A 19379-nucleotide genomic window follows, 5' to 3' on the forward strand; every position below is an offset into this window, starting at 1 on the left:
GAAGCAATTAGCAAGTGTGAATTTTCCTTCCTGGAAAATCTAGTATGGTCTTCTGATTTCCTATCCTGGTATGACTTTTAGCACACCTTTTTCCAGGAGAGTTTTTACATATAATTTTATCTGTCTCTGAATTTAGTTCCAGACCTCTACTTGGTCATTTATCCCTCCATAAGGATATGTTCACAAATTATGAAATATCTTGGGCTGACTTCGCTGTTTATGGCAGGGAGTGTATGAGACTGGACAGCAGCTGAGGAAAATGGAGCAGGGAGAGAGAGCACAAAGCTAAAAGTAAAACAGCAGGTTTATATATAGCTGCAGGCTGCAGCCCTGTTGGTTCGGCTGCTGCAATCGCCACTTCAAACATGTTCCTGGCTAGTTAATCTTGATAGTTCTCAGCTACTTTGAGAAACCAGCTGAACAGCTACAGATAACTAGTGTTGTAGCTGCTGCATTTTCATTTTATGGTGCATATTCATCTTGCCGTATGCAGTTCTGAAGATCTTGGTACCTAGCTGAGTGCTCAGAAACGAATCCATTTTATTAAACTAACTTTAAATAAATGGGTCTCCTTTCTAATTAAACGAGCAATTGGAGGAGACATTACTGGGTACTTTCCTGAGGATTTACTATAGTCTATATAAAAAGAAAAGGAGGACTTGTGGCACCTTAGAGACTAACCAATTTATTCTATATATGGGTCTATATATGGGCAGAAGGCATTGTGAATGTGTGGTGACTTGTGCAATCAACTCAAACTCCAGGCCAGTTTGTATTTGTATCATTATTTATAGAAAGGTCATGTTTCCCTTTGGAACCACAGTAGTAAATTTTGGGGTGACATTTTCTCTTGTTTCTTAGAGCCCTGAATCTTGACTGCAGCTGAAGGGACTGCTGCCACTTGAACAATGCGTACAAGTAAGGAGGAAGAGCTGGAAAGCAATACATTTTACAGGTAAGTAGCAGTTTTGGTATTTTATAGTTTCTGTGTATAAACACGTAACGTAAAAAACATGTGTGAATGCATAGGGTTGGTCTGAACAGAGAAACATGCCATATTTCAATCTACATCCCTTTTCTTGCATTTATAGTGAAAACTGAGTAGCTCTGTGTTAATTTTAGAGGGTACCTATATATTCTGAATGCGTGATTGAATGAGATACTAAAATACCTGTTTTATTTAATAACTAAAGATCAAATAAAGAGCCCAGTCACTGGCCTGAGCACCCATTCTGAGGTCCTGCAAGAAGGATGCTGAAAGGCAGAGGGAGAATGAGTCCGACTTCCAGGCCATAGAGTTGCTGGGAGACGCTCTCTTGGAAGCTAATGTAGCCCAGTGACTGAAATATTTGGGTTCGTCTACACTGCAATAAGACACCTGCGGCGTCGAGTCTCACAGCCTGGGTCAATTGACTCGGGCTCTTGGGGTTCGGGATGCGTGGCTAACAATAGCAGTGTAGGCGTTCAGCCTCAGGCTGGAGGCCAGGCTTCCCCTTCGTGGGGTTTCAGTGGCCAGGCTCCAGCCTGAGCCCGAACATCTACACTGCAGTTTTTAGCACCGCAGCCTGAGTCAGCTGACCTGGGCCAGCCACAGTCTTTTATTGAGGTATAGGCGCCCAGGTAGGGGGGGAGGGGACGCTGCACTCCCCTTCCTGCCTTTCATGCGCCTCCTGTGGCCTGCACATGAGTACTCGGCAAGGGAATGCTGTGCTGCACTCCGCCCAGGGGCCAGAGCCCCTGTGCAGCCACGCTGGTTATGCTCTCAAGGGACCCCTGAGGAAAGGCTTTGCCCCTAAATTTGTATCTATTGACAGGACAAAGTCAGCTTCAAATACATCCATGTCATTCGGCTGTGTTGTTCATGAATCCTTCTTGGCACTGGGGCTGCAGGCAGCTGAGTGCAGATTCTGCATCACCAGCAAGGGCATAGAGTGGGATCTAAATATGTATGTGGGGAGTGTTGGAGGGTCCTCTATGGGATGATTTTAACACAACCACTTACTTATCACTCCCCTCTCTCCCATTCTCTGCCCAACCCCACCTCAGAAAATATCCCTTGAGCTTATACTATGGCAGCCCTCACTTTAAGTCTTTAAATCAAGATTTGAGGACTTCAGTAATTCAGCCAGAGGTTATGGGCCTATTGCAGGAGAGGATGAGGGTCTGGGGCCTGCAGTGTGCAAGAGGTCAAACTAGATGATCATGATGGTCCCTTCCGGCCTTAAAGTCTTTGAATCTATCACCACTGCTCCTACCTGTATTTGGCCAAAGGGGTTGCAGAAAAGCAATGCATGTGCCACTTTTGCTAATCTCCAGATAAGAGGCCTGAGCCAATAATTGCACTCTGTTTTCTGTCTCAGTATTGCAGAGCTTTAGAGAACAGTCTTGTGTTGAAGCAAAGCAGAATCCCTCCGATTCACAAAATCGGAATCCGTTAAATTTATTGTTAAACGTCTTATGAGCAAATGTAAGCCAGCAGCCTGACTTGTTCACCCAAAACTCATTCATGCAACAAATAACCACCTCTTACCACAGTTGGGGATTTTGAAATTCTGTGAAAGTTTCCACCCTATCTGTCCTTCACCACCCAGTCAGGATGGATAGCCCACATGCCATTTTAGGAAGATATTTCCTTGTTAGGAGCATTAAAGGTGGGCTGATATTGTTATTGAACCTATTGCTTTCCTGACACGCTCCCTGTTGTGTACTAAAACTAGACTGTTAACAATTTCTCTCCCTAAAGATAAATAATTGGCCCTGTAGTATTCAATGATTTTAGTGAATGATACATTGGGATGCACCTGCAACCCTTACTCAGTCCTCTTAGAGTTTGTCTGACTGAAGACTACTAGCTTTTTGACCCACTGTGTGTGTATCAAATCCCCAAACACCTTACACTAGTAATCCTGCAAATTCAGTGAACTTTGGTACCCTCATGTACATACTTTGAATTGTCCTACCTTATAAACAGCAGAGCTGGCAATAGTCATGTGATAACATTCCTTTGCAGCTTAACACTGCCATTATTAATTCTGGTTGTGGTGGCGAATTATTTGGGGTGGGACCTATCAGACACATTTTTAAACCATATGTACATCTCCTGGTATTCTCCACTGAATAATGAAAAATCTAGGTGGATGACTTGTGTGTAAAGAGTTCAGGTGAGCCAAGTGGCTCTCTTTGTGTTACGTTTGCAGAACACAACATTGTTACTTGTGGCACCTTAGAGACTAACAAATTTATTTGAGCATAAGCTTTCGTGAGCTACAGCTCACTTCATTGGATGCATGGCTGTAGCTCACAACAGCTTATGCTCAAATAAATTTGTTAGTCTCTAAGGTGCCACAAGTCCTCCTGTTCTTTTTGCGAATATAGACTAACACGGCTGCTACTCTGAAACAACATTGTTAGTTACTTAAGCATTTATTCATAAAGACAGCTCAGAGGTATTGTAGGAACATGTCATCCTCGCTGCCTGATGACAAGCCTGCTTTGCCACATGGTGGGTTTCTGATATTGCATTAAGAAGCTTTAAGGAAATAAACTATTGGTATCCGTGCTCTTAGAACTCTGTTATTTTTCACAAAAAGTAATAGTTTATAAAAATTTCCTTTCTGTTTTCAAAGGATTATGCTAGCATGGGTGTTAATATGCATTCAGCCTGCTTTACAGTTTTTTCTTAGATCACAAATGCGAAACATGTTTATTTGTGTTTTGTATGAGCTGATTCTTCCCCACCCTATTTAAATAGTTTCTGTGCACAAAGCCCACAATGTCTGCAGGATTTATTGAAGTCATGGGAAAACATCTTGGGTGAACCTTAGTTCTCAACACCTGTTCCTAGGAATAGAGTTTAAAAGTGCATAGCTTGGCTCTGAGATAACTCGAACTAGAAAATAATAATTTAGGATAAAATTCAGTTTGGCAGTCTTGCTCAGTCCCTACTTCCAACACCTGTATTAAAGAGTGAAAGGAACTGAGCTGGGCATATGCATTCCATTTCTTTTAATTGTGCTTCCTCTACTGTTAATCTGATTTCTCATATTGGGCCACCCACTGATGTGGCCAGCACTGCTGATGAGACCTGCCCATTTTAAAGGGCCAAACATTCCAGAGGGGTGTATTAACAGAATGGGATTGTTCAGTGTGATGATGCCTGTGCCCAAGCAAAGTGATGCCTGAGCTGAAACTGAAGTATTTAAAAGCCATTATGATGTTGTAATCTACAGGCAAATTAATAGGGAGTGAGAGGTAGTGTGGTCTAATAGATGGGCTGTTGGATTGGGAGTCAGGAGATGTGGATTCTAATTCTGCCACTGACTCTGCTTTGTGACCTTGTCAAGTCACTTCATCCCTCTCTTTCCTCTCCTTCCCCACTCCCATCAGTCTTGTCTATTTACAGTGTAGGTTCTTTGGGAGAAGGATTAGCTCTCACACCGTGTCTATACAGCACCTAGCACAATGCAAGCCCTGGTCTTCTAGGTGCTACTGTAACAGAAATAATAAGGGGGAGTTGATAACATTTGATTTGGGGTTTCTTTTCTAGTGCTACATCTTACAGCTTGGTCCTCAGGCAACGTAGTAGTAGGCCTATGGTTACCGGTTCAGTCGGATTACTCATGCCCCATTTGAGGCATATCTGTGGAAGTTGTTGAGCTAGCTCTTGTGATGGGATGACCTGTATTCATCCTTATCAAACTGTGGGGTCAGAATTAAAATATGACATCTGATGTTCAAATCATGTGATACTTTCATAGTGTGTAATTGGATCCTCAGACTGAAAGCCCTGACTAAAGGCTGCTAACCAAAATTACCAGTATTCTATTAGTTAGGCAGCTGCTTTGGAATGGTGTTTTGCCAGGAATAAAGGATAGAACCAGCATTTTGCTTTGGTTGAGAATGCACTGGCCACACACTTATCAACTAGAAAAGAAAACCATTTTTAAAAATACAATCTTATTAGAGACTACATTTTGCTTTTTCTAAAAAATAATAATTAATCTTGGTGACCTTTAAAAAGATGATGGGATTGAAACAATGCAGAATAAATTCATCGCCTGTTGAACAGGTGGCCAGAACCACCTCCTTAAAACTGCAAAGCTCTTCCCAGAACGGACCACAAGGTGTTCAGTATTTTCCTCCTTTTGTCTGTCCTCAAGCTTACACACACAATGTGTGTGTCCATAGTACTCTAGGGTTTTCCCAACTAGCAACATAGGTGAGATTTCCCTTGCAATGCACACCACCAAAAGCAGACATTTTAGTTACCTTTTGAAGCATCTGCTTGAGATACGTGGGTAGCAGCAAGCTGACAAATTAAATAGCTTATACAAAACATGAAAAAAATAATTAGTAAAATGCTAGGCCACTGGCGATTTAAACACTGCAGAAGTTTCTTGGCAAGACCCAACTTGGTTATTTTGACTTTTCACCATGTATCCTATATTATCCTAACACACAATGTCGTCTTATATGGGTTTTTCTAAATCTATTGCCCAGCACTTCTATCATTTACAAAATTACCTGTATCCTAAAGATGTTCGCAGAAATGGTTGGGTCATCTTCAGCTGTTGTGACCTTTTTTTAAACACCCAGTGTCATCTGTTGTAACTCATCCACCATGCAGGAGGCCTGAAGATCCTCCCTGAGTTTGTAATGTCCCTCTGTAGTCAGCAGCCTTTTAGTAGAGGTTTCCATCTCTAATTTCCATGAATGGAAAAGGGTACCGTTTGGGAGCCTTAGTGCTTGCTTCTTCATAACTCAGTGGTTCCAGCTTACAGACAAACTTCCTTTAGGGGCTAAAAGGTCAAGAATAAAATGTATTTATCAAATTTTTTCCCTCACAACTCTGTTAGTACGTTTACACGCGTAGTTTGTGCTTGTCAATACCATAGTTACGCGTACATTCAAGATAAAGGTATGTGCAAATGGCCAGTGAGATGCACGGTTATTGAAGTCTGGCCTGCTATTGACATGGTCATATTCTCTTTAGTGCTTCTCTGAATGTACATATTTATAAATGAAGATATAATGCCAAGATTAAACTTATGAACTGTTCTACCGTGTTCTTGCTTAGAAGAGGCAACCCTCCAAAACAAAACAATACCCTGCTCATCTCCCACCGTGATCTAAAGTTTTACAAGTGCTCATAGGAGCTGGAATTTGAAGTGGTTTCCATCCTGTACAGGGTTTACAATTTGGTTCAATGTCTCTCAGCACCCCCATTACACAAATTGTTCCAGCCCCCTTGCACATGCTTTTGCATTTCTTCTGTCTGCTGTACCAAAGAAGTTGTTCATATTGTCACACCAATAACATTGCAATTGATTTTTTTTTAAAAGAAACATTTTGACTAAAACACCATTACTGGCACATTAGGCTGGACAGGAGAAAAATTCTGATAATTTAGTCTATACCTGTGTAGTTTGGGATACTCTTTTTGTTACTTAGTACTTTGATGTGGAAACTGAGGATGAATATAATTCCCTCTGATATTTCTATCGGAAGGAAGATCCATTCTCTAGGGAACTTGGGAGGCCTGGGTTCAATTGTCTGCTGTGCCATAGACTTCCCATGTGACCTTGGCCGAGTCACTTAGTCTCTCTGTGCCTCAGTTCCCCACCTGTGAAACAGGGATAATAGCACTGCCCTGGTAAGAATAACAACTACATTTCAAATTGCGAGGCGCTCAGATGATATGGTAACAGGTGCCATATAAATACCTTAGATGGAAGGCAAAGGATGCTTTTTTGGGCCAAAACTTGTTGAAGAGAGTGTGTATGTAAGGGGCATTAAGGCTTTTGTTTTTTTGTGTAGCTTTGTTCTATTCTCACTGGAAAAATTATGTGGAGGAATTTGAATCATTTTGAAGATGACTTGTAAATTGTCTACCCTCCTACCATCCAGACCCACTACACACACCCATAGCAAAATGTGCTGAGTGCCCCACATACTCAAATGGAGAAGCATTTGGCAGTTTATTAGACTCCTCCTTAAGTTTTAAATTTAGTGGCTGGACTCCTGAGTGGCCTCTAAGTAGATTGCAGATGGCAGGAGAAATACCTATGTGTGGTACAGCCAAGATGAAATGATGCTCTCTCCTGCACTTACCTGCACAAAGCATATTCTTTCTGGGGTTTATTCTGCTGCTTTCCTATGGTGCTTTTGCTCTCATTCAGAAGTGAAGAGGCCTTTAAGAAAGACTGAGCTATGGTAAACTAAGGCCACTTCACCTCTGAATGAGAGCATCCAAAATCACATGGGGGATGCCACGCAAGGAGAGTTTCTAGAAAAATTATTTTTCTTACATTGACCTAACTCGGTAGCGTAGATTGGGCCTAGAAGTTGACTGAAAGTGGGGTGGGAGTGGTTAGTGGAAATTGCCTTGAAAACAAAAGGGAAGCTGCCAACAATTTCTCTAACATAGACGCCTCCTTACTTTGCTGGTTTTGCATGTCTTTGCACAGTCTGCATGGGCTGTAAGTGAACTGATGTTTACTGTATCTTAAAATGATAAAAGCAATTGAAAGTAAGGCACAGACTTGGGACAACTAAACTTTTTCAGTGCTGGGAAATGAAATCTCTTTCCAGCTAGTCTGCCCAGGGATTTTGTGATACCATTGCTTAGAGCAGAAACTTCTGTAATCAAAGAGATGAAGATCAGGGTGTCTTCAGTTTGGTTGGCACCACTTCACCAATCATACTTGGCAGTTTCAGAATGCTGCTGAGATAGATTTGTCCAGCTTTAGCATGGGGGTGGGGAAGGGGATGACAGTTACAGAATAGAGCAGCAGGCTCTAAATTTAGAGGCTTGTGGCTAGTGACTCCCAAATCCTTTCAGTGTAGAAGCAGATTGCCTCAGGGCTCTGCGTATTACCCTGGGTATAGGGATTTGGGAGGCAGAATTTCCCGAGCTACTTTCCAATTACCAATGCAAGGTGGTGTTTACAAGATTGTGCATTAAGTGAAGTCTTGCTGGAAGCCTCTCTCTTCTATGATGATCTTGGCTATCCTGCCTCACATTGGCCACTTGACTGATCTGCTTGATTTAGGATTTGCCTGGTTGATCTTAAGAGTATTACACTGAAGAGCTTTGCTATGAATTGAAGCTATCTTGAGTGTTTGAGTTGATCAGAGATGAGCCCTGCAGACTTGCTATTTCTCCCCCCTGATATTGTAGACAGGCATCCACTTAATCTTTTCCCTACAGGTGATTACAGCAACCCCATTGCAGGCTTCTGTATAGAGGGGAATTCTTACCCTCCTATGCTTTATCCCACTTGACAGGCTGTCACTTTGGTGCTGTTTCATTAAGATGCTTACATGCTCTCTTCTTGCCTCTCCAAACTAGAAGAAAGCAACTGCTTGGATTGGTTTTTCCTCCCTTGGCCCCAGACGCTGAGTGGATTTTGGCAGCTCAGCAAATCTGCCAGTAGCTAAATAATTTTATACTTCAGGGTTTCAGACTTAAAGCAGATTTAGAATAAAATAGTAGCATAGTTAGGTTGCGACAGCATAATTGGGAATGTAACCTGTCCTTGCAAACCTTAGTAACACCCTGATTTATTTACATTGTTACCATGTCTCTCTCTCTCTCATTCATTTACCGCAGGTTAAAGTGGTGGATTCTTAGCCATGGAGACTGCCATGTGTTCCTTATTCACAGGATGGGCAGCAGCAGTAAGCTTTCCCTGTGCTGTCATGCTAGTTAACACTACAGCACCTTGGCCTCTTTCTAAGGCTATGTCTACACGATCACTTTTGTCACTCAGGGGGTGTGAAAAAACACCCCCCCCCAAACGACAAAAGTTTTAATGACAAAACACTCCGGTGTGGACAGTGCTTTGGCGGTGGGAGCCACGTTCCTGGCGATGAATCTACCACCCCTCGTTGGAGGTGGTTTCATTTTGTTGCCGGGAGAGCTCTCTCCTGACAATAAAGAGCAACTACACATCACACCTTACAACGGCACAGCTGTGCCATTGTAAGGTGGACAGGGTAGACATAGCCTATGACTGACAACTGTAACGGTGACGGGTTTCATGCAGTAGTGGACAAATGTATACTAGGCATCAGACTTACTCCCTTCCCATAGGTTCCTCCTTTGATTTTGGCTAACCTGGGTTGGATTTGAACTGGTGATCTGGAGAAGAAAGGCTCCGTAAGTCCATTACCAGTTTTTTGAATTCCTTTATTTTGTGGGCTGCATGCTGACACTACATACGCACTTTTCCAGCATGCTCTCCTGTGCAGAATCCTGCTGGAGTTTAGTTTATCATGCTGTTAGCTGTCAATTAAGCTACACACAACAAATCATCTGTACTGCACGATACGCACGATTGATAACATGGAGTGATTTAGACTGGCTAAATGAACGGTAGCCTCACTACATTCTGGAGAAATAAGGGATAGTCTTATGGCCTGCCATGAGCTGAAGGGATCATCTAAAATGAAGAGAGACAAGCTAATACCTTAGTTACATCAGATGAGAAGAAACATGGCCAGGTTGGCCTCTTGCTTACAGTGTTATAAATGAGGAATAATTCCTTTTCAACTCTTAATTGAAGGGTATGGAATGTGGGACTCCTAATAGAGTTTTTCTCCCATGAATTTTAGTTAAATAGGTTATAACAAGACCAAAACGAATCAAAAGTTTAAACAGTCGATAAAAATCCATTCCTCTCTCACTTGAGCAGGGGTGGCCAACCTGAGCCTGAATTTACCAATGTATATTGCCAGAGAGCCACAGTAATAAATCAGCAGTCCCCCATCAGCGCCTGCCCTCCAGCTCCACAGCGCCTTCCACCTGCCGCAATCAGCTGTTTAGCATGCACAGGAGGCTCTGTGGGGGAGGGGGAGGAGCGAGGGCATGGCAGGCTTGGGGGAAGGGGTAGGGGCCTTGGGGGAAGGGGTGGAATGGGGACAGGGCCTGGGGCAGAGCAGGGGGTTGAGCAGTGTGCTCCGGAGCCACAGGTTGGCCGCCCCTGCACTTCAGGTTCACTTCTTCCCTACTGGTGACATTGTCATAGGCCTACTAGTTCTCCAGTCAATCTAGTCTAACTTACAAAACAATCTGCTCAAAAGCCGGTCTCTTCCCCCAACAGAAGTTGGTCCAGTAAAAGATATTACCTCAGCTACCTTGTGTCTCTTATATCCTGGGACCAACACCACCACTAGAGACCATCAGGGAAACAGACTTTCAGTAAAACCCAGCATTCAGGCCTTCTTTATGCATCGTAAAAAAACAAAATTGGGATAAACCCATTCTCTGCTTCTATCCTCCCGCATGCCTTTGCAAGTGACCTTTCAGGACATCTGATTTGGGTAGATAACCACAACTATTAGCAGACTAATTAGTTTTCTCTCTGGAGAAGTGGTTCCCAAACTTGGCCACCGCTTCCCGCAGCTCCCATTGGCCAGGAACGGCGAACCGCGGCCACTGGGAGCTGCAAGTGGCTATACCTGCAGACGCTCCAGGTAAACAAAAGCATCTCGTGGCCCGCCAGGGGCTTACCCTGAACAAGCCGTGAACCAAGTTTGGGAACCACTGCTCTAGAGGGACAAGGATTCCAGGCATATTGTGGACCCAGATAATTTCTTGATTCTGTCTTAGAATGATTCATCTGGCTTTCTGAAAGATGAAATTACTGGATAGACTTTGTAAATTACATTGTAGCCAAAATGTAAGTTACTGCATACCCATTCCACAAAAGATTCAAAGGAAGTAGAACCTGTAACTGACGCAGATTTCACCTGCCTAGCAGAGAGCTGATGGAAAACTTTTGTTCTCGTTCGAGTGGCCTCTGCACATTCCCACCCTTGGGTCAGTGCAGCTCAGCAGGCACCTTGGGCCCGCACGTGGGAATACACAGAGGCACCTCTCGGAGAACTGCAGTTACAGGTAAGTAACCCTTATTTCTTTGTCAAGTGGCTTCTGTGTGGGCCTAGTTGTCAGACGAAGGCACCTGCCAACCTGCAGGATTGGTGCATCCCAAGAGTGGGAACGCTAAGAGGTTATCTTAAAAAAACAACAACAAAAAAACCCCTCTGGTTACAGGTGAGTAAACGTCATTTTTTCATACAGGGGTAAAGAGGTAAAGGAGAGAAATAAACTAGTTTAGGATATACTTTTAGATATATCGATATAAAGTGTTTACTCTTTTTTTCTTTAAGGTAATTTTATAGATTTACCTTTGCATTCAGGTAAATGTAAAAAAAAAATCCTGGTATTTCCATAATTTGATGACAATCTGTACATTAGTTTTGAAACATATAGAAAAACCCCTGAAACTAGAGTCTATAAAATCTGACAGTAATTGGGCAATACTTAATTCCTCTTCAGGAGTTATTTTAACATGATGAATCCAGTCTGTAATGTGTAACTTCATAGAAATTCTATGAATTTTGACTTGCATAATGATAGTAATTTCCTTTATTACTTTTTCCTACATTTTTGGTTTTGCCAGGTCATATTAAGATTTGACTTGGAGCTTTGAATGTGTGTCACTAGTGGAAGGGGAAATTGTAATATTAACGCCATCTAATACCTTAAACATATTCAGGGATATAGCGAAATTGGATAATATGGTGTTATTTGTATTTTAATTCTTTCACATTGCACTCTAAGATCCCCAAACTGGTGTCTGAAAGGTATTAAAATAACATACTCTATTGTATAAAGCTTTGAATACAAAGTGGAGGTTAGTAGATTGTTGGCAGTTCACGGGTGTGCACACTAATCAGTGACTGGGAAGCAATTCTTCCAGTGTGTCTGGAATTCTTAAAATGAAATTCTCCATATTAAGGCATTATCCTGATCCACAGGTTTAATTACGACATCAATAGTTTGAAGTAAGGTTTACAGGGAGACCTCTATTCGGAAAAACAAAACCCTTTTAAATGGGCTGTCACAGCTCTTTAAAGTCTCCCTTGTCCACCCCATGTAGCTACCAAAAGATATTTCCATCAAACAGCTATTGAAATGGCTTCGTGAGCTCCTGTCCTTACAGGAAGGAACACCACCTTCTGAGTCTCAGCAGAGAGCTCAAATATTGAACAAGCCATAGGGCGTGGTCTCCCGTACTCCCACATTGTGAAGGTTGCAAACCAGCCAGTAAAACATCTACTTTAGCTACTTCGCCTTTACTTACTGGTGTTCATAACAGTCCATAAGGAAGACCCCCTCCACTGTACGGTTTTCTTCAGACAGGCCATAGAGAACCCCCTGGCAAGGACTGTACATAGTAGCTGAAAGCACCCTTGGTAGAGTTTTGTTTGGAAATTACTTGCAACTGGCTGAATATTTAATATTAAAGGATTGTGACGCCACAAAGGCTAACCCTCCCCCCGCCCCACACACACACAGTTACTGGCCATATCAACCCACAGTAGCTAGGCGTTAGAGAATACTAGGGCAGGAGTCCTGCTTTCCTTGGCTTTCAGTAGTTGTTCTGCTTAGTCTCTCTGATTTCCTGCTAAGTCATTTTTAGATGAGGTGAAATCCCAGCAGTTACACATGGAAGAGGCCTATCAAATCACCTGGGGTGACGAGAAAGACTGTGCCATTTGCTTAGTTCCTTTAAACTACAAGGCAGTGGGGATTTTCTGTCAGGGGTTGCTCCCTTAGCCTTATACCGTCCCGGTCTACCCACAAGGCAGTGGGTTTGATGAGCCACAGGTAGTACCATCTACTCTCATTACGGTAGCAGGCATAGCCTGACCTGACTCAACATCCACATCAGAAAAGCCACCACAACAAGATCTAGACTGAACAAGAGGGTATGGGAGGACAACAAAACTGACAGAACACACAAAGATCTCTGTGTATTGTACATGTGTTATCAGCACACTTTTGTATGGGAGCGAGACATGGACCTTATTGTCTCATCAGGAAAAGAGGCTCAGCAGCTTTCCTATGTGTTGCCTTGGTCAAATCTCCTGGCGGGACAGAGTCACCAACACTGAGGTGTTCAAGCGGGTCAGTATACCCAGCATGCAAACACTCTTCACACAGAGACGCCTCCGTTGGCTTGGGCATGTGTGCCAAATGGATGATGGGCGCATCCCAAAGGACATTCTCTATGGTGAACTGGCATCTGGAAAAAGACCCAAAGGACGCCCAAAATTGCGTTTCAAGGATTTGTGCAAGCGAGACCTCAAAGAAATGGATGTGGACAACTGGGAAGATCTCACTCAGGACCGCAGCCTTTGGAAACGAGCTTAACAAAGGTGTCCGGAGTTACAAGAGGAAGCCGTCTAGCTTAGCAGAGGAGAAAAGAGCTCTCAGAAAACAGAGCCCAAAGGGTCAAAACGTGGCCTTTAAATGTGACAGATACGGCAGAGATTGACTCTCTCGAGTGGATCTCTACAGCCATGTTTGCGGCTGCCATAAAACCAACTGAGTAAATTCTTTACCTCTCAGGGGCACATCCCCATGGTCTCTCGAAACTGAAGGATGCCTACTACTTTCAACTAACTGAAATGTCTTGATATTAAGGAAAATTTTTTCATTTCAAGCAGCAAATAACTGGATTGCTTTTATCTCACAGCTGATCTCTAGGAGAGAGAGAGAGATCGATCTTAATAAAAAATAATTGAATCTCCTTGTGTAAGGATAATACATTCAAAGTGCCATTCTAAACTGCCAGAGAAAGAGTGGAACTCTGTCAAGCAAGGTTCACAGTGTCAATAATTCTCAAGCTCTGTTCTATCCACAGTGTACTGTCCAAATTACAGTGGATCAACAAATATATTTTAAATGAGAAACAGTTTTCAAAAGAAAAGTGAAGCAGAAAGTGAGTCCTCTTGGCTCCAGTGCTGCTGGATCCAAGGTTTCACCTGTTGGAATTTCAAATGAAAATCTAGATCCATCTGCTCCTTAATATCAACTTTCAAAGAAATATAGGCTCACTGTTAAAGAGGTAGAAAACATTCACAGTCTAGTTTCTCTTGAATGCTGTCCCAATTAAAAAATCCACTGTCCGCTGATCAGGATATAAAGTCAGAATAATTAGTGATTGGTCTTCAGCGAGGCCTTCATATGTTCTTGTGAGATCTGTTGGGACGACAAGCACAGAAAGTAGGATCTGGCCAACTCAGTCATGAACGGGAGATCTCAAAGGTCCACATGGGTGTTGCAGGAAGTGGTGTGGGTGATTCAGAGAGTGGCACTCTTCAGAGAGTCACTGATGAACCAATGCAACAACCTAATGTTAGACAATGTAGGCAAGATTTTCCAAAAAATTCAGCAGTCCCAATTGGGGCCAGATTTCCCCAAAGTGCTGAGCTCCTATTTAGACACCTGAATAAATGGCCAGATTTGAAAATTGCTTAGCCTTTTGCGTGCCGAGATCTTTAGATATTGTGACCTTGCAATGGGAACAGCTGGATGCCAAGCACTTTTAGAAATCCAGTCCTTAGTCAGGTGCTTAAATGGAAGTGGAGCTTATTTGAAAATCTAGTTCCAATTGAGCACTTGAAAACCTGGCCCTACCCTACTGAAGTTTTCATTCATCTGAGTCTCAAGTCCAGGATCTTGACCATTTAAGACACTCAGCAAAACTCTTTAAGAGTAGGCATGTTCATTCATGATATTGGGACAAAATTACAGTTATAGAATTGCACTATGTCCCTAATTTCCCTCCACAGTTTCAGCTGGATGCAGTATTCCTCACTTCCTGTCCTCCGCTGTTGTGTAGCATTATTGAACGTTATTAAACACCTGCCACTTTCTACCCCAAGACCTTAACTGCTAGCATGCAGCCAATGCAGATCCCATTGATAACAAATGGAAATCCAGGGATGGTGGTCTTATTCTGTTTACACAGCACCTAGCACAATGGGTCAATGAATAGGGTACCTACAAATAATAAATAATAATGAACATGGACAGAAAACTGCACCCGATTTGCTCCAGCCGTGATCTCATTTGTGACACTTGCCATGTAGGAGCCCAGTGGAGGAGAGGGCAAATCAGTTTCCAGCTTTCCTTAACAACGGCTTAGAAATCAGAAGAAAATGTACAAGAGGTGCTTGAGGTTTAGGCACTAGAGATCTGTATTATTATAGAGCAGGTAGGAAATTAGCTTTGTTCCATCCTTTGAGCTCCCACATTGCCAGTGTCCCACAGAGCGCTGCTTTTCCACCACTTGGCCGCTCATAATTCACAACTGAAAAAAAAGCCATTGTATCATTGGTGAAATTTACCCCCATGGCCCATGCAAGGCTCCAGTTAACCTCTGTGTTTGACCTGTGTATTTGGAGGTAGTTGGGCAGGTAAGCAGCCAGGCAGGCGAGCCTCTGCGTACATTGCAGGACAATGTGCCGCTCCACAAACCTCCCCACAAGTTGTGGGTGTTGCGGTAGTTTCAGCACAACAACTTCCACAGGCTTCCCGTGACAAAAGCCATTTCCTCAGGCTTTGTGCTGTTTGAATAGCAACTAGTGAGAATGTTTTGCCTTGTGAAGGCTCATGTGGCTGACTGAAAGCAGTAGCACTTTAGAATAGCTTCAGGAAAAAGCAGAGGGCTGCCTTTTCTTTTTACCAGTAGAACTTAAAAGTCCGTCTGTCTTGGTCTTATTCACACACACGGTGATGGGTGACTATGAAGACATGGGCATTAATTTGCCTCAAACTCTAACAAGCCTGGTCTTCTAAAATAGAAACAGTGCACTTTTAGGCGCACAGGTGTATTTCTGGTTAAAAGCCCATTCTGCGTTGATAACTAGTTAGACATATTATTTCAGGTCAAAATTTCATGCATTTTTCTCCCCCCCACATTTCCTTTACCGGTTTATGACACACAGGAACGACACCCATTGCTTGACTATCCTCGTCTGACCTTTTGTAACTTGGCTCTGAACTGACTTTGGGTCTTTTGCAACACACTGTCAGAAGGGAAAAATCCTTTGTTAAAATACAGCCAACTCCTTCCTCAACATGGAACAGTTTGTTCAACTGAAAGAATGACCCAGTTCAGTGCAGAAAACACATTGCCATAAACTAGCATATTTAAAAAAAAAAAGTTGCAAAAGAGATCAACCATATTGAAGCTACAGAAGAGTGTTCTTTAAGCAAGGCTCTGGGGGAGAAAAATTCATAGCTTCAGTGTTTGCAGTTGGCTTTTCAGCTGCAGTAACAGTAAATTAGGACAGACTAGTGGATACTAAGCTAGTGCTGGCATATTGCAAAAGTGCAAAATAAATAAAGTAATCCAAAAACACTTTTGGGAAGGGGATACAGAGCTGTATTAGGGAACAGTCTGCACTGCAGAAAGTAAACTCATCAGTTTCTGTGTAGCATGCGTAAGTACTAAATGTAACAACCTGGTACTTCCCCTTTAAAAATTTGGACCTTATAATTCTTTGTTCTGCACAATGACTTTCTTGGAATTACCTCTCCTCCATGCCTTATGCAGCCACTTGGCAGCTTGTGATCAACATATGTCTGAAGCAGAGTTGGGGCCTCAGTGGGAGGGCTCTGCCAGTCCTAACGTGGTTTCATTGGCATGTTTCTTGAATGCAGTCATTGCTAGTGTAAAATCTGATCCCAGTATTGTTCGACATTAATATTACAGTAGTGCCTGGAGACTTTGACCATGTTGAGTCCTTATTGTACAGAGGCATAGCACAGTCAAAAAGCAAAATTGATGCCCTTCATGTGCTCAGTGGCCATATAGTGCTTACATCTGTGATTGGCCAACCGGCCTTCCGCAGCATCTGCTGCCCAACATTTCTCTGCCTCTTAAAAGATCCAAGTGATGGTACCAGAAATCCAAAAAAATGACTAAGATCAATCTGATTTCAACATGCTTCTTTGAGAGCTGAAAAAATCCTTTCTGAGCTCTTTGCCAGTTGCCAAGGAATCAGTGTTTAGATGCCCCCCTCTTGGCTTGGTGAGTGGTGGTTCTACTGTTGAGTATAGCGTACAACGCTCCGTGAGTGAAAATGAGTTAGGGACCATTGGGTTTAACGTGTCTTTTTTCACAGATAGGACTGTGCAGTAATATTAAACGGCTAGGATATTATAGAGAGAGCTGACTCTGCGAAGCTGAAATTGTATTACATACCAAATTATTTGTGAGCCATTAAGCTCTGATACCTGATTATGAGCTCTAAGCAACCTGGGCTAGAAATGGCTGTACATTAAGCAAGCTGTGAGCACAGTGTTATACTGTATTATCCTAGACTAAAATACAACTCTATGGTATACAAACAAAAGTAAGCCATGTGCAGAAATTTCAAGTGCCAGAAATCAGAGCTCCGGTGGATTTATAAGCTTTAGCATCTTGCGGCGTTCAAATACTATTTTGTATAGCACCGGCCCACTTAATGGTATTCATAATGATAGTGCTGCCACGGGTGATGGCCTGCAAGGAGATGAACTGATGTATTTCTTGAGCCTGTATGAGAAACATCATCTGATGTCTCACACTGGTGGCAGTGGTTCTCAGACTGTAGTCCTTAGCCGACTAGTCATCTCTAGGAGCCTTCCTGGTGCTCCCCAGAATGAACTGTTCTGGGAATCCAACAGTGTGGGGATTGGAGTTGAGCATGGAGGCGAGTTCATGGGACAATATTTCTCATGTGGAGTGGTTTGTAAATGAAAAGGTTGGGGAACCAATGGTATTACAGTCAAATTTTGTATTCTTGAATTCTGGATACTTAACAATTCCAGTACAGGGATTATTGAGAACAGTCCCCGTTTCCATCACCTTAGGAGTCAACCTTGTTTTGACAAACAGGTCTAGGTGTGTTCATCAACTTCTGGGGCACTGATGAGTGTGTCAACATACACTTGTTGGAGTGCTGGTGCCACTTTTAATAGACTGTGTTGCTGCCTTGTCAGACTTTCTCATGCCTTACAAAGATAAGAACAATTATGAGCTAACCTATAATGAAGCCCATGTGCAATAGACCTTCTCTGAAGAGGTCCAATGGTATGTGAAGTGTGTGTAGCATTTAACTTATTCTGTTCTTAGCTCATACAAATGAGGGGAAAAAAAATAAAAGGAGTGAATGAATTAATGTTCAAACAGAAGCATGCAAACTTGAGGAGGATGCTTGTTTTGTTTTGTTAATACTGACATTCTATGGAAATATGGCAGGCAGACAGGCTCAAACAGTGGCATGTTGCCAGTAGTCTAAAGGTTATATTATCCCATTGACCTATTTTTATACTATAATTGCATTCTGTTACAGCTACCTCTTTCTAGCCCGTAGTCTCTCTTGGTTGCATGCTCCTCTGAAAAACAGAAGATAATCCGCAGTGTTAATGCAGAGTATAAGTTTCTTCACAACTAACAAAGACACTAACAAGTTGTTGACATTTTTGGAGGAACCTGATCACAGTCACACACTGCTGTTCATAAGCTGATGATGGCGTAATAATAAAAGCAGCTTGAAATGGGTAAACAAAAATGATTGCACAGTAACAGAGGATTCCTCTTAAACACTTGTTTTACATGACCAAATACAGTTGCGCTTAGATGGACCAAAATGTAAATGAATGGCTTTGTTCAACCTGTCCAAATGAGAATAGCTCTATTCTACTCTATTCTGCCAACTAATAGAGAATGAATATGATGATTCAGTCAACCATTTTCCACTGCCTGTAAAGTGGACATGCATTTTCAAAGCCAGGCTTAAATTACAAAGCACCCTAAACACTGGGCATAAAGAAAAATTGTTTGTTTATTCCTTAGCACAAATGTTGACTTGTGTGATGTTGCTTGAAACTGCGGAGAACCTAGGGTGTGTTTATAATGCAAGATAAGAAGATACAAACAAGCTGTTATTGCCCTGCTGGTTTGTCTTGGGTGGATGTGATGTTAGCACAATGAAATAGGCATGCTTTGTCAGAGGAAATGTTGCTGATCAGACATTCATGTAATTAGCTGTCCCTCAGAAAGTTAAACAGATCTTGAATTAAATGTTCTCTGACCTCTTTATGTTACAGGACTCTGTTCTCAGGGCATAGACTCTGGGTAGCAGAGCAATGTCAGCCTTGACCTAGTTCTCCCCCCACACTCCTTTACATCCCTCTTAATAGTAGGTGGCAAACAGGTACAGGCCCTAGATAAAGATAATCCAGAATTCCAAACAAGGCTTGACACTGAATGTCCATGACCTGTGCTAAGTTGGACAGTGCATGAGGTCTTGCCTACCAGCTTCTGCAGAACCTTCAGCTCTAAAATAGCAATATGTCTAGTGCTTGTGGTTGTGAAGATAACCTTCCAAGTGTGATCCCATTCAGAGTCGCCTTCCCCCGTGCACTGCCGAAAGCCCAGATTCCTGGCTCTATGTCTGGGCCTTCGGAGGGAAGGAAGAATTCTGTCACCTGCTACTCAGGCTTCACAGCCCAGTGTGCAGGAGCAGGTGAT

The 19379-nt window shown here is 42.6% G+C and overlaps 1 protein-coding gene across 6 annotated transcripts in view; it reads left to right on the plus strand.

Annotated features, from left to right (window-relative positions):
- ZHX3 (zinc fingers and homeoboxes 3) overlaps positions 1-19379 on the plus strand; it is a 70734-nt gene that overhangs the window by 32592 nt on the left and 18763 nt on the right. For 4 of the 6 annotated variants that reach the window (XM_073309710.1, XM_073309706.1, XM_073309711.1 and 1 more), the window contains exon 2: positions 862-955. The gene's annotated coding sequence lies outside the window, so the exon portion shown is untranslated. Of the gene's footprint in view, positions 1-433; positions 508-538; positions 765-861; positions 956-19379 lie in introns of those variants that run through there. The other 2 variants (XM_073309709.1, XM_073309707.1) reach the window with 2 other exon arrangements.

The sequence above is a fragment of the Lepidochelys kempii genome, chromosome 13, assembly GCF_965140265.1.
Source record: "Lepidochelys kempii isolate rLepKem1 chromosome 13, rLepKem1.hap2, whole genome shotgun sequence".
In the NCBI taxonomy this organism is placed as follows: domain Eukaryota; kingdom Metazoa; phylum Chordata; order Testudines; family Cheloniidae; genus Lepidochelys; species Lepidochelys kempii.